Source organism: Furipterus horrens, unplaced genomic scaffold (genome assembly GCF_987537825.1).
Source record: "Furipterus horrens unplaced genomic scaffold, mFurHor1.1.pri manual_scaffold_5, whole genome shotgun sequence".
Lineage (NCBI taxonomy): Eukaryota > Metazoa > Chordata > Mammalia > Chiroptera > Furipteridae > Furipterus > Furipterus horrens.
Genome location: NW_028327175.1, coordinates 98,959,775 through 98,976,934, shown reverse-complemented (window position 1 = coordinate 98,976,934; position 17,160 = coordinate 98,959,775). Strand labels below are relative to the sequence as shown.

The 17,160-nt window shown below is 42.9% G+C and overlaps 1 pseudogene; it reads right to left on the bottom strand.

Annotated features, from left to right (window-relative positions):
- Positions 1-3,137: 3,137 nt before the first annotated feature.
- Positions 3,138-4,884, bottom strand: LOC150009134 (T-complex protein 1 subunit epsilon pseudogene; annotated as a pseudogene).
- Positions 4,885-17,160: the final 12,276 nt, after the last annotated feature.

Here is a 17,160-nt window from a genome sequence, read left to right as displayed (position 1 = left end):
CCCATTTCATTCACCAGACACAAACACACATATACATTTTTACATGTTTGTTTATGTATACATATACATGCACATACAGACACACAAATACATTCAGAATTTCAGATATAGTTTCAGGTCTTGAAGTTCTAATGTCAAATAAGACAGACAAGGTCTGTGTTTTCACCATGCAGTACGAGGAGACATATGGGTAGGTTTATGGTAGGCAGAGATGAGAGTTCCAGATAGTGTCAGAAAACATGGGGTGGAGTGTTCAGTGGGTCATTTAAAGTTCAGTCATTATCTGAAATCTTTTTTTAAGATCCTCATCAAAGGACATTTTTTTATTGCTTTTAGAGAGAGAGAAACACTGATGTGAGAGAGAATTACCAACTGGTTGCCTCCTATCTGTGCCCAGACTGGGTATCAAACCCACAACGCAATTATGTGCCCTAACTGGGAATCGAACCTGCAACCTTTCCGTAACAAGATGACGCTTCAGCCAACTGAGTCACACCAGCCAGAGCATCATCTGTAATCTTGACTCAACCTCGAAAACAGTCAAATCACTGCTGTTTCCTTCATTTTCAAATATGCCAGATAATATGACTTAATTAATTATCCAGGTGAGGTCCCTTGATCAGCAGCATCAGCATCATCTGGGAAGTTGTTGGAAAAGTGACTTCTTAGGCCCCACTCAGACCTACTGAATCAAAAACTCCTAGTGGTGGAGTTCAACAATTTGGGTTTTAAAAAGTTTTCTGGGTGATTCAAATGCACAGCCAGGTGGAAAATCACTGTGGAAAATCACCTCCACTCAGAACATGAACTCTATTCAATTATGGATGATTCTGATACCCTCTCACCTTTGAGAACTTTAATGTTCATCAAAAAAGATCCTTTTTAATACTACCTCATGTGTCCTGAATCATACCTGGGAACCACAGAGTCTCTTAGTTCTCATTGTTTCTAGCCTTTAGAATCTCTCTCAAGGACTTTTCATTGAGCTGCTGTCCACCTAGCAGAAGAGCAGAAGGACTAAAGGTGAAGGGAGAAATGCAGCTGAGAATAGAGACAAAAAGGCAGAATGAGATATTTGGTTGATTTTTGCCTGCTGTGGTAGTCTCGCCTCCTCCTCTGTCTGTCTGTCTGTCTGTCTATCAGCTGTCTATGTGTCTCTCTACCTGTCTTTCTTCTGTCTATCTTTCTATCCTAGTGTCTGGCCTTCTGTTTGTCTGTCCATCTGCATATCTGTCTGCCTATGTGTGTATTATTTGTATATCTGTGTATGTATGTATCTTCTATCTATATTTGATAAAAAGGAGTGGAAAGGCAGATAAAATAAAGGTAGAAAAAGCTCTGAGTAAATTTTTTAACCTTTAGAAACCTCAGATTCTTCAAATATCAAAGAAGTGTGTGTATGTGTATGTGTACACATGTGTGGTTGTGTGTAATGTTATTGTTTCACACAAGTAGTATAAGGTTATAACAGTTTCTGACCCATGTAGAAGGTGGTCAGTTAACGGTATTAGTTGCTGAAAAGAATCTGAAAGGAAGAAAGTGTGAGAAGTGGGCTAAGCAGGAAGGAAGAGGAACAGAGGAAAGGAGAGACTGCAGGAAAGACCCGTGCATGTCCAAGAGGGACTGACTTGAACTATAAGACCAGTGGGTGGGGCCAAGGTGGCATGGGGTGGTGTAATTACTGAGGATCCTGCAGGGGGATGTTGGAGGTGGGAGAGCCAAAAGGCATTATATAATAAGGTGCCTCAGAAATAAGAGGGAAAAGCACTTTTTATGGCAGTAATGAAAGAACCTAAATGAATGTTTCTTCAAATGAATTGCATGTTTGTTTCAGAAATGGAGATGTGCCAAGACAGCCTAGGGACCTTCTCCCACAGCTTACCCATCCACTCCTGACCAAGTTGTGAAAATATATACCTGCTTCTCTCTCCAAGTCATTCTACCAGCTAATTATCTGTGAAGATTAAAATCATGAACTGAAACTCCAAAGCTTTTTATGAGCATTCGGGGAGTATTAAAGAGGAAGATTGGAAGCCAAATTACAGTTCCCCAATAGATTTGGGGGGGATTGATAAAAATCTGCTTTTAATTAAAAATATAAAGCAACAAGATCCCCTATGTACAAACAGGGAAGTCTTCAGGGCTTACTCCCATGTGAAAATGTCTACACATGTCTGCTGGGGTCTCGGCCTCTGCAGCCTGGTCTGTGGGCCTCTGGGAGGAGTGATTGATGGGCTGGCTGGATTTTCAGTTGAGAGGCCTTGCTAAGAGATACACAAAAACAGAGGCTGTAATGCAGCTCATAAGATGAAGTAATGGGCTTGTCTCTGTCTAGGTCAGGAATTCTGCCAAGCACTGTGTTATAAATAAAATGAGGCTTTTGTGGTTCTTGGCATGGGCCTGCCAGTGAAGGCTAACCTTGGCATCTGTGTACTGGGCTTTCTCTAGAGTGTAGCTGAGGGTTGATGCAGGCAGCTTAGGGGCTACTCAAGGGCAAGGATACTGGACTTGGGGACCGTCTCTATCAAGCCTGTTCCTCTCTCAGTAAAGGCATCACTCACTTGCTCAAGCTCAAATCCTAAGAATCATTCTTGATTCCTCCCCAGCCAAACACAGAATCTTTTTTGTGTGAAGTCCTCAGCAGAAAAGGCAGTACAGTCCAATGCTTAAAATGGGGCCTGGGAAACCAGATGGCATGGCTTTGAATTTTGGTTTCCACCACCTGTAATTTAACCTCCTTGTGCCTCAGTTTCCTCAGCTATAAAATGGAAATAATGGTACCTACTTATGTAATTTTTTTGAGAAGCAAATTGGCATAAATAAAGTACTTAAAACAGTTCAGATAGTATACACATAAGTCTTGGTGTACATATATATATTACTATGCATATAATAGTCAGCTACTGTTGTTATTCGTTATTATTATTCTTATTAACTTACCCTTGCTCTTAAAAAACACCAGACTTCCTCTCCTATGTCCCTCAAGGTCATGCATAATGCTAGTCTCTCTCTGTTTCTCAAATTTGTCAAGTTCTCTCTTTCTTTAAGCCTTTGTGCTTTCTTTCTTTTTTTTTTTTAATATCACAAGATACCCATTTATTTAATCACAGTAGTCAATCTTACTACTACATTGTATTCTAAATTTTTTCTCCAGGCTTATGGATATAATCAATCTGCAAAATCATTCTAACCTTTTGTGTTGTGAGATGTCTATTGCTCTTTGCTGGAGTTTTTATGACACGCCGTTGCTTCATATCATTTGTACCTTTGCACGAAGAGTCAATCCCAAGAGCAGAGTTTATCTCCTTCACTTGTCTGCTTCTGACTTTGGTCATTGTCTGGATTGGACTCATGCCACTTCTCAGAGAGAGCCTTGGGGATGACATCCAGGGCATCGGCAAATGCTCACGTGGCGTGAACTTTGGGGCCTGTCTAACTGTGAGAGCACACGGGATTTCAGCAGCACCTCCGCCACACACCATGCCGTTAACACCGATGAGGTTTTGGATGACACACGAAGCATCCGTGAAGGTATCACTTTGCTTCTTCGACAATCATATTATTTCCTCCTCTGATGAAAATGGTTACAGCTCTAGAGTTCTTACATTGCTTGATGACCAGCACGCATGCCCAGCAGAGCCCAGCTTCTCAGTTGCAGGCTCTGAAAAGCGCAAGGTGATCCCCCCTTTCTGTCACAATGGCTGAATTTTGCAAGTTGTTCTGAAGAGGTAAATGATCTACTAGTCAGAGCTCATTGGCAAATAGCTAGGTTAGCATCTTTAATTTGTTGAATCATCCCTCCAACTTCTCCCTTTCATGTTTCTGAAGGGCTTTGAGGCCTTCCACAGAGATCACATACAGCTTATGCTTCATCTTTGGTTTTGATGGTTTCTTTTTATTTTATTTACTTTTCTTTGTTTAGGTGCTTTTATTTTATTTTTTAAAATATTTTTATTTATTGATTTTTAGAGAGAGGGGAAGAGAGGGAGAAATAGATGGAGAGAACATCCACCAGTTGCCTCTCATATACCCCCAAATGGGGACCTGGCTTGCAACCCAGGCATGAGCCCTGACTGGGAATTGAGCCAGCGACCCTTTGGTTTGCAGGCCAGTGCTCAATTCACTGAGTCATACCAGCCAGAGCTGGCTTTGGTGGTAGAAATGGACATGTGAGAACTGCAATCTTAGCATTGTCTACTTGGATTGACATTTGTGTGTAACTGAAATCCTTGTCCACCATCATGTTCTTAATAGATTTAATGTCCTCCTACCTCCTGCCCATTTTGACTTCTACTTTGATGAGCTCAAAGTCTATGTCTCTGCACTGTGTACTGGCCACAGAGAGGACAGTATTCTGACCGTTTGTTGGAGACAGCTGTTGACCACTTTGGAGCCCAGCATGGTTTATGCAGTCTGAATCAGGGGCTCAGTGTTCTCTATGTCAACAAAGACACTATCACTGATCTTGTCCAGGTTCTGAATAGCAATATGGGTGGCCTGCTCACAGCCCTCAGTGATTCTGATCTGGTGAATGCTGTGGTCCAGCAACTGCTTAGCTTCTTCCAACAAGGATCCAGCCAGGACAACCACTCCTGTGGTTCCATCTACGATCTCATCATTCTGTCATTTGGACAGTTCGGCTATGAGGTTGGTGATCTGCTATCAACATCCATCATGCTCAAAATGGTGGCACCATCATTATAGTCACACTGACTTTTCCACTACTATTTGGTCCAAGTGATGTTCTCGTTGTAATAGCCTTTGCTACCCTTATATGAGACTTGAGGGCCACAAGTCCCATAAGACGAGACTTGCAGTCTGATCCTTGTTGATGAGAAAAGAGTGCCTATATATTTCAAAGGTGAGAGTCCCTACAGATGCCATGGTGTAGCAGCAGGAGTTACTTCCCCACAACCAGCAGAGACCACCAAGCCTTTTTGCTATTATTTCTTTGGTATGAACTGCTCCATCCTATTCCTTCTAATAGCTATTTTGCTCTCTGTTTTGGGGGACATCTCTTCAAATATTACTTCCTCAGAGAGACCTTCCACTGTAGGTGGTTATTTAGCCTCCAGTACCCCACCTGGGATCAAGGTGCATGCCATAGCTGGGACCACCTATCTCTCCCTAGGTTTATCTAGGAAATTCCTATATGAGTGAACCTCTAGGTTGGAAAGTAATTGATGTCCCCAGTGAGGGTGTGGCTGGTTGGCTTCCTTTTCCATCAAGATAACATGGAAGCCATTAAAGAGCATGGACTGGACAGAAAGTTCACCTGAGAAGGCTTGCTGAAGCAAGAGGGAAAAATGAACATGTGAGATTTTCCTAAACTTGAGCAGGAGGTCTGGGCTGTCTTCCTGTTCCTCTCATAGGTTCCTTAGTTGATAGATTCTCTGGGGAAGAGCTCTCTGCTATGTGGGGGAAGGGCATTTAGGTAGATCCAACAGCCAGTGCAAGCAAGGTCCCTGAGGCTGGAGTATGCTTGGGATGCTTGAAGTCTAGCAAGAAGGCCACGTGTCTGAAGTGGAAGGGACAAGAAGTAGGGTGGTGGGAGGGCAGTCCACAAAGGTAAAGGGGATCAAACCACACAGGGCCTTATAGAGCATCATAAGAACTTTGGCTTTTATTCCCAGTGACACAGGGAGCCACTTGAGAGTTTTGAGCACAAGAGTGACATACGGAGTCTTAGATTTTTAATGGATTGCTTTGGCTGCTGTGTTCAGAATATCTGGTCAGCTGATTAAAAGATAGTTCTTTAAGATGTTTGCAATCTAATAATGGCAATAAGATTGGCACACACATAACAATAATATAAGATAGAAAGCAGCAAATGCAGTGAAAGGCACTCAGGTCCTTGGGGGACTCTAACTCCTAAAGAGGAGAGAGAGAGACTGACCTCAGCTGGGGCGAAGGGAAGGTATTACAGAGGAAGGATCACTGAGATGGCCCTTGAAGATGTGTAGGATCTGAACATGGAGACTGGTGGTAGAATTGGCATTGTGTGTCCTGGTCTGTGGAACAGAATGAGCCCAGCAGTCCAGTAGCTATCAGTGGGTATCAGACTGTGGAATGCATGCCATGCCTATCACCAAGGAGTTGGTTCATGCATAGACTCTATCCACCTTGTTCACTTACTGTGCTCTTGGCAGATAGAAGGTGGCCATTTACATATTTCTGTAATAAAAGAATCCAGAGGACTTGGCTACTGATTGGATGGGGGTGATGGAGTGGGACAAGAGAGAGAAAGGAGAAGTAAGGATAAGTCCATCGATTATAATAAAAACTCAACTAAGGGGAAATAGGATACTCAGGGGAAATAGGAAGTAAGGGAGAGATGCAAAGAAAACAAAATACAACTGAGCAAAACAAAACCCAGAAAATAAAGAATAGCTCAACTGGATGACAAAAAGCTAACCATCCACAGCAGACCTGGGTTCTGACCCCCAGAGCTTCCAGACCTATGGGGCTAGGAGAACTGAGTTTTTTATAGTAGTTAAGAACCCACACCTTAGAGCTGGATTTCTAAGGTTCATATCCTGGTTCTACCTCCTACTAGTGTATGATCTTGGACAGATTATTTCACCTCTGTCTGTGCATCAGTCTTCTGGGGTGGCTGTGAGAATAAAACAAAATAATACAGTCATGTACCTCTTAATGACAGGGATACATTCTGAGAAATGCATCACTGTGTGAACATCACAAAGTGCACTTATACAAACCTGGATGGTAATAGCCTACTACACACGTAGGACCTATGGTACAGCCCATGGCTCCCAGGCTACAAACCTGTACAGTGTGTTTCTGTACAAAACAACGTGAGGTTAAATCAAACACAAAAGAAAATAATGCAGTCAAGGGAGGCAGTAAACACGAGACATATGAGGCTTCTGCCAGTGTAACATGGCATACTGTTTTACTGCAAACTTTGTTTCTTAATAAGTAGAGTACACTGTAAAAGAATAACAAGAAGTATAATATAGCAAACACATAAACTAGTAACATAATCATTTATTATCATTATCAAGTATTGTGTATTGTACATAACTGTATGTGCCATGCTTTTGTACAGTTGGCAGTGCAGCGGGTTTGTTTACACAGCATCTCCACAAACACATGAGTAATGCGCTGCCTCGTGGTGTTACAATGGCTGTGAGGCCACTAAGCAACAGGAGTGTTTAGCGCCATTATAATATTATGGCGCCACCACAGTATATGCGGTCCATCGTTGACTGAAACGGCACTAAGTGGCACATGACTGGACTTGCATAGGCTTATAACAGTACCTAGCACTGAACACGTGTCTGATACATTTAGCTGTCACTTTTATTGTTATTAGAAACAAAAAAGGGAGTCCCAGTTCAAGGAAGGGAAGAATGAGACAGCTGTGTGGGGGCTCAGCGTGGTCAGTGAGCACGATGGGCCATGGCCACAGGTTGCACCCATTGGCTCTGTCTGCCCTCAGACCTTTGGTCCTAGGCTGGAATAATGGGGCCAGGCAGCCTGTGGGGCTTGGAGGGAAGAGGCAGTTTTTTTGGGTGACGGGGGAGAGAAGAGGAGAGAGAGTAAGTGATAACGAGGGGAAATAACCAGAATTTGAGCTCTCAGGACACCAAGAAAATAAATACTCTGTAGTGAGGGTCCTTCTTGAAGGGAGCAGGACAAACCTGTCCGGGCAGGGCAGCAGCTAAACTTCCTGATGCCTGAGGGTTGCTTGGTGGAAAACACTTCAGAACTGTAATTTCAACCATAGTCCGAGCAGATGGATTCAATAAGCCCATGGTTATTTACATCACTGCAAAGACTGTGTGCATGTATTTCTGGCTCCTGGGGTCTGGAAAGGAAAAGGAATGATTGAAATGAGAAATGTGCTGAAAGGGAAAAATGGATAATCTAACAAATTATGCTTAGCATAATCCCTTTCATCCCAGGGCCTCTATGGGCTTGGTGAGGGGACAGAGGGCTGTGTGGGAACAGAGGACGAGCAGAGGGATGGATGCCTACTGGAATGTGTGCTGGTGTTGACTCCTGTCTCACCCTCCCCTAGCTGTGTGACATTGGACAAGGCCAGAGCCAATCTGTGCTTCAGTTCTTGCATCTGTGAAGAGAGTAGGGTAACCCAACATCCCTCGTGGGTGGTTGTGAGGATTAAACGAGTTACAATATTCACATGCTTAGAACAGCGCTGGGCATTATCAGCATACTTTCTGTTAGAGTTGGTTCTTTGATGTAGGGGCCGTCTCTGCCTCCTTGACATTATTGCTATAGCAGTGTCTTCAAGGGAAGGTAGAACTCACAGACCAGGTTTGTGTTGGGCTCTTTCCAGGGGCTGGGAATAGGCAAATGCTGCTTGCTATTGCTCCTGGTTGGGGCAGCAGGAGGGACATCTAGTACCTTAAGAGACACACAGAGCCAACTCAAGTCCCCATAGCAGGGCTGGGCTCTGCTGGTTTAACAAGGCATGCAAGGTGCTGTGGTTATTGCTGTGGCTTCAGAAATCACAGTAAATTTCTAGCTGGCACTGCAAGCATGTGAGGGGAAGTGCCCTTTTTCTCTTCAGGCTCCCTTGCCTTCACCTCATGAGTCTTGCACTTTGGCCACTTGGCTGTGGCTGGGACAAGGGCTGGTCAGAACCAGTGGGAATGCCCACCAGAGTGGCCACAGGGGAGGAGGCCTGGCTGATGCTCCATTAATTTCTTAGCTCCTACTTTTTTCAGGGGAGAAGAAAAACGTAAAAGAGCGTGGAAAAAAAAAGTGTGGAGGGTTTTCTGGGTCTGTAAGCGCCCCGTCCAGGGCTCTCAAGTGTTCCTTATGAATCAGCCTCCCCAGACTTATTGCCAAGCACATGGCTCTTGAGATAAGGCCTGGCACCTCCTCAAACTGAGCATTTTAAGAGCTCTTGGATGCTGCAAATGCTTCACCAGAGCCTCACCATGGGAAAGCTGCCTCCTGCCAGTGTGCTGTCCTCAGATCCTAGCCGCTGGAAAGCTGGACCCTGCTGCCATGCCACCTCATGTCACTTGGAACCACTAATGAGCTGTGGATCATTAAGCCAAGATCTGTTTTTTTCCCCCTCATTTGTCCTCACAATCCTGGGTGGTAGAAAGGCTTTTATTTGTTATTTTTTGCTGGGTAAGGATGCTGACTCAATTGCTCAGCTCTAGCTGCACAGCCAGTGGTTCACCAGCATGCAAGTACTCTTCTGTTAAGAAAGCTCTATTGTGTGCATACACCTGCCTTTTCCAGATGACAGGGGTTTCTACTTTGAGGGGTACCTACAAGGCATGTTCTCTAACTCAGTCTTGGATCCCCAGCAGTGCCTGACCCATGACAGGTGCTAATGACCATTGGCTGGATGCATAAGTGCACAAAAACCTGCTCTTTGGCAGAATGGACCAAATTGGAGAGGGATGCAGAGGTGACCATGGAGGGACAGGGGGTGGGATGAAAGAACACAACTTCAGGACTTGTCCCACAGGGGTATGGAGACAGGGGAAAGGAGAGCCTGCTGTTCAAATGACAGAGCCCAGGGGATAGTATTAAACTCTGACTCCATCCAGCTGCCTTTAGTTTTCAAAAAAAAAGAAAAAGAAAAAAAAGAAGTCTCAATGTAATACTGTAGGCTGCAGAGGGAATCCCTGGAGAGTTACATTTCTTAAAGTAGAGTGAGGGGCAGGGCTTTGGTACTAAATGGTTTGTCCCACCAGGCAGGAGTCTAGGCATCACCAAGGCTTTCAGGGCAGAGTCCTCACATCAGAAATATGGGTCTGGCAAGAGTTTGACAAGGAGGTCAGATCCCAGACAAGGTGGTTGGAGTTCAAGAAGTCTTATTATGGACTGAATGTGTGTGTCTTTCTCAGATTCACACATTGAAACCCTAATCCCCAATGTGATGGTATTTGGCGGTAGGGCCTTTGGAAGATACAATTAGGGTTAAAGGCAGTCATGAGGGTGGGGCTGAATGATCGAATGAATGTCTTTTAAGGAGAGAAAGAGACAAGAGTTCTGTCTCTCTCTGTCTTGTGAGAATACAAAGATGGCCTTTTGTAAATAAGAAACAATATCCTCACCAGACACTGGATCTGCTGACACTTTGACCTTGGACTTCCCAGCCTCTAGAACAGTGAGAAATAGCTATCTGTTGTTGAAGCCACCCAGTCTATGGTGTTCTGTTATAGCAGCTTGAACTGATGAAGGTAGGTCTGGCAATAATGCATTGTTGATCAGCAAGTCAGCAGTGAGAAGCAGTCCTGTGGATGGTTCAAGGACAGTGGGGATTGGGGAAGATGCAAGCACATGAAAGCTGGACGTAGGGCACCAACTCAGCTGCAGATTTCACACCTCTGATGTGCGCATGTTGCATGTGTATCTGTGCCTAACATACTCCTGAGGGTTTTACAGCTGCCCAACTCTCTAGTTCCTAGGCTCATGTGAAAGTACAAACTCCCCAAATGGAGTTAAGGTTCATCATGCTCCTCAGGACCATGTATCTGTATCTTCCAGAGTCTCTTCCTCCTCTTTGCTCTGCTGCCCCAGCCATTCTCCAGGCCTCATTTAGCTGATGTAAGAGACACAGTTGATCTATTGCCTATATCCCCTTGGCCCGAGGATTTATGGGCACTTGGCCCCAAATATAAGCACTCCAACTGGTCGTCTGAGAGTTACCTCATGACATTCAAGGCCTCTGTGATTTCCTTTTCCAGCATCATTTATATCCACACATTCCAGAAATACCAGACTTACTTCCATTCTCTGAAAGTTCTCCTCACTTTCCTTTTGGATAGCATACTTTCCTCCATGTTAGTGACTGCTAGAGGCCTCAGAATCTTCCATAGCTGAGCTCAACCATCCCCTCCCTATGTTAGCCTCTGATTGCTCATGTCTCTGTGCCCGTACAACACTTTGTTTACCGATTATTGAGCAAACGCCCATTCAGTCAACTTTCTCATGTGCTGGGTGCTGTGGTTATGTATGTATGGTCTGTTTTCTTTATTAGCTTGCATGCTTGTTTGTTTTTCTTTAACCATGAAATTGTGAGTGCCACGAATCAGTGGAATATGCCTTCCAGTGTGTACCAGGGTGTGGGATGTGTGGTAGATATTTAGTAAACCTTTGTAATTCAAATGGAACTAAAAAGATTGGCTTCTGGGCAAGAAGAGAGTCACCTTGTGGCTCATATGAATAATCAGATTCTGTTGATGTGGAATACAGTATAAAATGCACTTATCACTAAAATGCTACTGAACATAATTTAATCTCTCTTGAATGATTCAAAAGCTCTCTAGAATCTCATAGAGCTGCATGATTATCAATGCAAGCATCAGTTCTCATTGGTTGGCACTGCCAGTCAGGGAGTTCTGATTGACAGCGTCCTGAACAAATCAGAATTCTTCTTTTTTAAACCAATAATTTGCTGAAGTGTTGTAAAAGTGCATATTATAATCAGATCTTAATTAAAAATATTTTGGTTTGGGGGGGCAGAGCAGGTTAATTCTGGTGAGCTGTTGGGCAGATGGAGAATATAATGAATAGGGATTATCTGGGAGATGAGCTCATACACTCCAGCTCTTGCTTACGGTGAATAGTTGAGGTTTCTGAACTGAAAAGCAGCAACCACATCTTGGAAAAATTCCACTAGTGTCACTAATATTGTAAGCTATCACAGGACAGGGATGTGACTGTTCTTGCTTTGTGCAAATAATACTGTGCACAATGGCATCCTTGCATAAGATTGAAAGATTGAGCGTTCTTTGCCTTTTGAGTTGGGAACTGCTCTCTCTCTAGTCCAAAACTGGCCAGCTGGATAGAGCATGACCGAGCTGAGGAACTGGATACTTTAGCAAATCAGAAAACATGAATATAATCTCCATGATGTAAAATAATTCACTGGACGTGTTTTGGTCTCAGCTTCAGCTCGTGAGGGGCTTGGAAACCATCACTCCCATCCTTCACAACAACAAGAGTGGAACAAAATGAAAATTAATGACTTTTCTCAGATCTGCCACCCCTTCCCCCTGAGAGAACTTATGTTGCCAGGCAAACTGCCACCTTCAAATCTGGATAGACAAGCAAATCCAAAGAGTCACAGCCCAGGTCTGTTTATCTGAACTTGAAGCCACTGGAGCCATAAACTAGTAGACACGCTTAAAATGGCTGAGTGTGGCCTTGCCTGAGAGTGAGAACCTCCTGTATCGCGTGATTACAGCACATACAAAAGTGAAATTAATAATAGCAGTGCCATAATGGGAGAAGGAAATTGGGACTACTCTGGGTATCTGTACTACATGTGAAATGATGTAGTGCTTTTTGAAGGTACACTTAAATTAGTTAAAAATGTATAATAGAAACTCTAAAGCAACCACTAAAAATTAAAAATAAGAAGTATAATTGATATGCTAGGGGATGAGATAAAATGGAATCATACAAAATGCTCAATTAAAACCACAGAAGGCAGAGAGGGAGAAAAGGACCCCAAAGAATAAATGTAACAAAGAGTAAAACAGTTACAAACATGGTAGAAATTAATTTAACTATATCAATGATCACTCAAAATGTGAATGGTCTACCTTAATGTAATTAAATTTGCAAAGAACCTTCCAAATAGAAGTTCTGGGAGTTAGGTCATTGATGTATCTTTTGGGGGGGCTCTTCATTCAACCCACCAGAAGGGGTTTAGACCAAATAAACATCAGGTCTCACTCAGCTCCCAAAGTCTCTGACACATAAATGACAAAGAGCAACTATCCTTACTGTATAAAGAATGAATCCAAGTAGGTAAGGTAAATATCAACATCTCAGGAGGTAACTGGACAATTCATACACACAACAGAAAGATGCTCCAGTTAGTAAGCAGATATGCATGGAAGTTCAGCCTTCCTAATGTCAGAGAGATATAAGCTAAGGTGACTCTTAGGTTTTTGAGTCCAAAATAACTAAAACCCAGTGCTGGCAAGGATGTGATGAAACTGAGAATTACATGTGGAACCACCATTTATTCCCACAGACTGGCTCATAGTAGGCATTTATTATATTGAATTGCTGATGGGCAACTTGATTGGCAAAACTTTTTGGTAGAAAAATGTGGGAACATATTTCAAGAAACTTAAACATAAAGGTATCCATTGGCTGAAAAAAATGTGAAAGTTCTAAATATACTAATTACAGAAAATGTCAGAGTGGATTAAAATATAAAGCAAAACCCAGTAATATATTGTTTATAAGAAACCCACTTTAGATATAAAGACTCAGATTAAAAGTAAAGACACGGAGAAAGATATACTATGCTAATACTAGTCAGGAGAAAGCTGGAACAGTTATGTTAATTTCAGACAAAAGCAGATTTCAGAACAAGGAAAATTGTCAGAGATAAAGAGAGGCATTACGTAACGATGCTGTCAATTCTCCAAGAAGATATAACATCCCTAAAGGTATTTGTACCTAATAGCCTATCAGAATTGTGAGGCAAAAACTGATAGATCTGTAAGGAGAGGCAGACAAATCCTCTATCACAGGTGGGGATTTCAGCATCCCTCTTTAAGTAATTGGTAGATCAAGCAGGAAGAAAATCAGTAAGGATGCATTTGACCCAAAATAACCTGCTGGGTTACATGGAAAACATTCTTTTCTCTTGTCTTTTATTTCCTTAACCTGTTTGAAATGTCTGAAGAGATAGTGATAGGGTAAGTGTCTAGAAACACTAGTGGAATTTAGTTTGGTTCAAAAAAATTGCTGGTTCTATTAGAGCAAACAATTATCCCACCTTTGGTTTACAAGATAGAAAGTAATGGTATTTATGTGAGTTTTCACTTGTATAATCACTGCTTTATTTCAAATTACTTTAATGTTGGTGCTGGGGGTCAAAAGGTACAAACTTCCAGTTATAAAATAACTAAATGCTGGGGATGTAATATGCAGCATGAGGACTAGAGTTAACATTGTATTGCATATTTGAAAGTTGCTAAGACAGGAGATCTTAAAAGTTCGCAGAAGAAAAAAATTTGTAGCTGTGTCTGGTGACAGGTGTTAACAAGACTTAATGGGGGTGATCATTATGCAATATACAAATGTCAAATCATTCCATTGTATACCTGAAACTAATATAATTTTGTATGTCTATTACACTTCAATAAAAGAAAAAGTACTTTTATGTGTCTTAGTTTGTTTGATCCTCATAATCTGTATCTGTAAAATGGGTATGAAATTATGCACCAGGCAGGCAGAGCAGGTGTTTTCACTTCGACTTTATAGATCATATAATTCAAGATTCAAAAAGATGAAGTGACTTGGCTGCAATTACCCAGCTAGGAAGTGACAGATCTCTATATAAAATCCAATTATTTCAATTCTTATTCTACTACTTCTTCCACCCCACTAGGTTTCCTCTCAAAATAACTGAGTTTGAGAGAGATTTCTTTGCCTACTGCTATTTTGGACTTTGTAGACACAGCTTTATGGGTAACACCCCCCACCAACACACTCCAACATCTGTACAATATTCCCTCCCAAAGATGTTCTTTTAAAAACAGTAGCTAGTGTTTATGAAGTCATTCTGGATTTGACAGGATGCTGTCAAGTAGTCAATGCCCCCCGCCATCCCTGGCTCTCCCTTCTCCTCTGAACTACCCCCTCCACCCGCACCTCCTACAGACCACTGTGTTTGAGGCTCCCATTGCTTCAAGAACTGCATCAAAGAAAAAAGGCTTCAAATGCTTGGCCTTTAAGATGCAGTCCTGGTATAAGTCAGAGAGATGTTGGAGAATATGTAGCATACCAGAATTTGTTTTTTCTGTTCAAGATGAGATTTTGAAAGAGGGGGCTCTGTCTGGGGTGGAGGAGAAGATGGTTTGCAAGGCAGCCAGGGGGTGCTGGCCCTATATCCTGCCTCTCCTTATGCCCTGTTGCCAAAGGAAGGTGGTTGACAGAAATGGTGTGAGCACCTGAGCCTAGAGGCAGTGTCTGCTTTGCAGGAGCTTATCTATGGCATGGGATGGGATTAGCTGCAGGAAGAGTCTAGCCTGGGGAATAGGAAGCTATGCTCCTGGTGGCCTTGAACCAGCAAGGCGAGAGCAGACAGCACTTCAGAGCTCCTAAGTCAGGGTGGCAGATGTTGAGGGAGGCCTGTGGTGGACCTGAAGGCTCGCCGTCTTACAGAGGGGACAATGCCTTGTGGAGCACAACCGCTCTGGGGCAGAAACTGGTAGCTGGCTGACCCAGCAGCCATGACCATCTCCACTTCCCCTGTCACTGTCCACTTTAATGGTGTTTCCTTAGCTTTCACTACATCTAGGAGTGGCACTGAGGTTGCAATAACCTCCAGACTTCATGTTTGGAGGGTTCTCAAACTTGAGCATGCATCGGCAAACCCTGGCTGGCTCGTTAGAGCACAGATTGCTGGTTCTGATTCATCAGTCTGGAGCTGGGCCAGAGGATGTGAATTGCTTACCAGCACACTGGTGATGCGGATGCTGCTGGCTTGAGGACCAGACTTGGAAAAGCACTGATTTAACTCACCGCAAGTCAGGTCAACAACTATTTGCAATGGAACATGATCCCGGTACTAGGCCAGGTCTGAGAGAAACAGTGGGGCTTGGGATAGAAATTAAGTTCAGTTTAGAAATACAAAGTTAGAATGTCTTGTCCTCTTCTGAGTCAATGGTTTGTGAATTCATAGTTACATATTTAGTAGGGTTTCATTAATTTGGTGAGGGCAAAATGGAAAGTCCACAGGGAAGTATTAACTGAGTAATGTTTAACTTAATTTACTGTTTATAATTTTTAGATCAGTGAAAATTGACCATAATTGGCAGCCTGAAGGGGGATAGCTTAAAAATTCATTAAAGTATACACAGGTCAAATTCACAAAAAGATTTGCAATGGAATGCCTCTATCACTAGGATCTCAAAGTCCCGTGTCTACTGCCTCCCTGTTTCAGACCACTTGATGCAACAGAGTACAAGTATTTATGTATCTTCGTACAAAAAGATTTGACCTGTATTATTTGACACACTGTGTGTAAACACACTTTTCTAATTGAAAAATGACTTAATGAATCATAAGGAAACGCCAAATGCACATTACCCATTTACTTTTAGGACTTAGATATGTGCCAAGCACTGGTTGTAGTTTGAGGTGTGCTGGGAGGGGTACAAAGGTGAATGTGATATCTCCCCCAATGGATCCTAAGTTCCTTGAGCAGAGAAATTAAAACTGCTCAAATGTCTTTACAATTAGGTAGGATATGGCAAGTGCATTAAATGTTATTTACAAAAGGGGTAGAGGACTCATAGGAAGCCCCTTGATAAATAGGAAAGGCTAATGTTGGAGGGTTCTTTAATGATGAGGGGGATTTTTGATAGTGAAGATAAGACATTTTGGTATTAAAAAGACCTTAAAGTGCATTTATTCCAATGACTCACCTGGGATTTTTAATTCCTTTTCAGTGTCTGTTCAAACAATCATCTCAGCTGGGCATCTTTTCATTTGTTTGGTCATTCATCTCATCTTTGACTAAACTCTTGAGCGTGCCAGATACTGCGTTCAGTGCTGAGAAGGCAATGAGACGGTGAGCAAACCCAGATGCAGTCCCTGCCCTCCTGGTGCATACCATCTGGTAGGGGGGACAAGTGAACAAATGAAAAATTCTGAGGTTGCCAAAACAAGGAGAACTTGGAATAAGGGCAATGATCTGCTCTTTGAAGAGGCAGAGTCTGAACCTCACAAGATCTAAAGGATGTGAAGCATGCCCTAGGTGAAAGAAGGGAAAGAAGCACATTCCAGGTGAAGGCACTACCTGGGCAAGGTGTTGAAGCAAGAGATTCTGGTAAGAGGTTCTGGAGGGGGCAGAGGGAGCAAGGAGACAGGTAAAAGAGGAGGATGGAGAGGAGGGGATGCCAGCAGGGGCAGAGCCTGGGAGGCTACACAGAGTTGTGCTCTGGTGTCCTAAGAACACTGAGAAGCCTTCCAAGGTTTTAAGGCAGGGGTTTGGATAGGGGTTGAGCAGCAGATTAGATGTGTGTGGGACACAGGGATTGTGTGTGTGTGTGTGTGTGTGTAAATGAGACACATCAGATCTGTGTTTTAAAAAGATGATTCTGTTGCACTTTGAAATGGATTCATGGGTAAGTGACTCTCTACCTGTCGATGTTGGACAGCCCTATTGGCCGG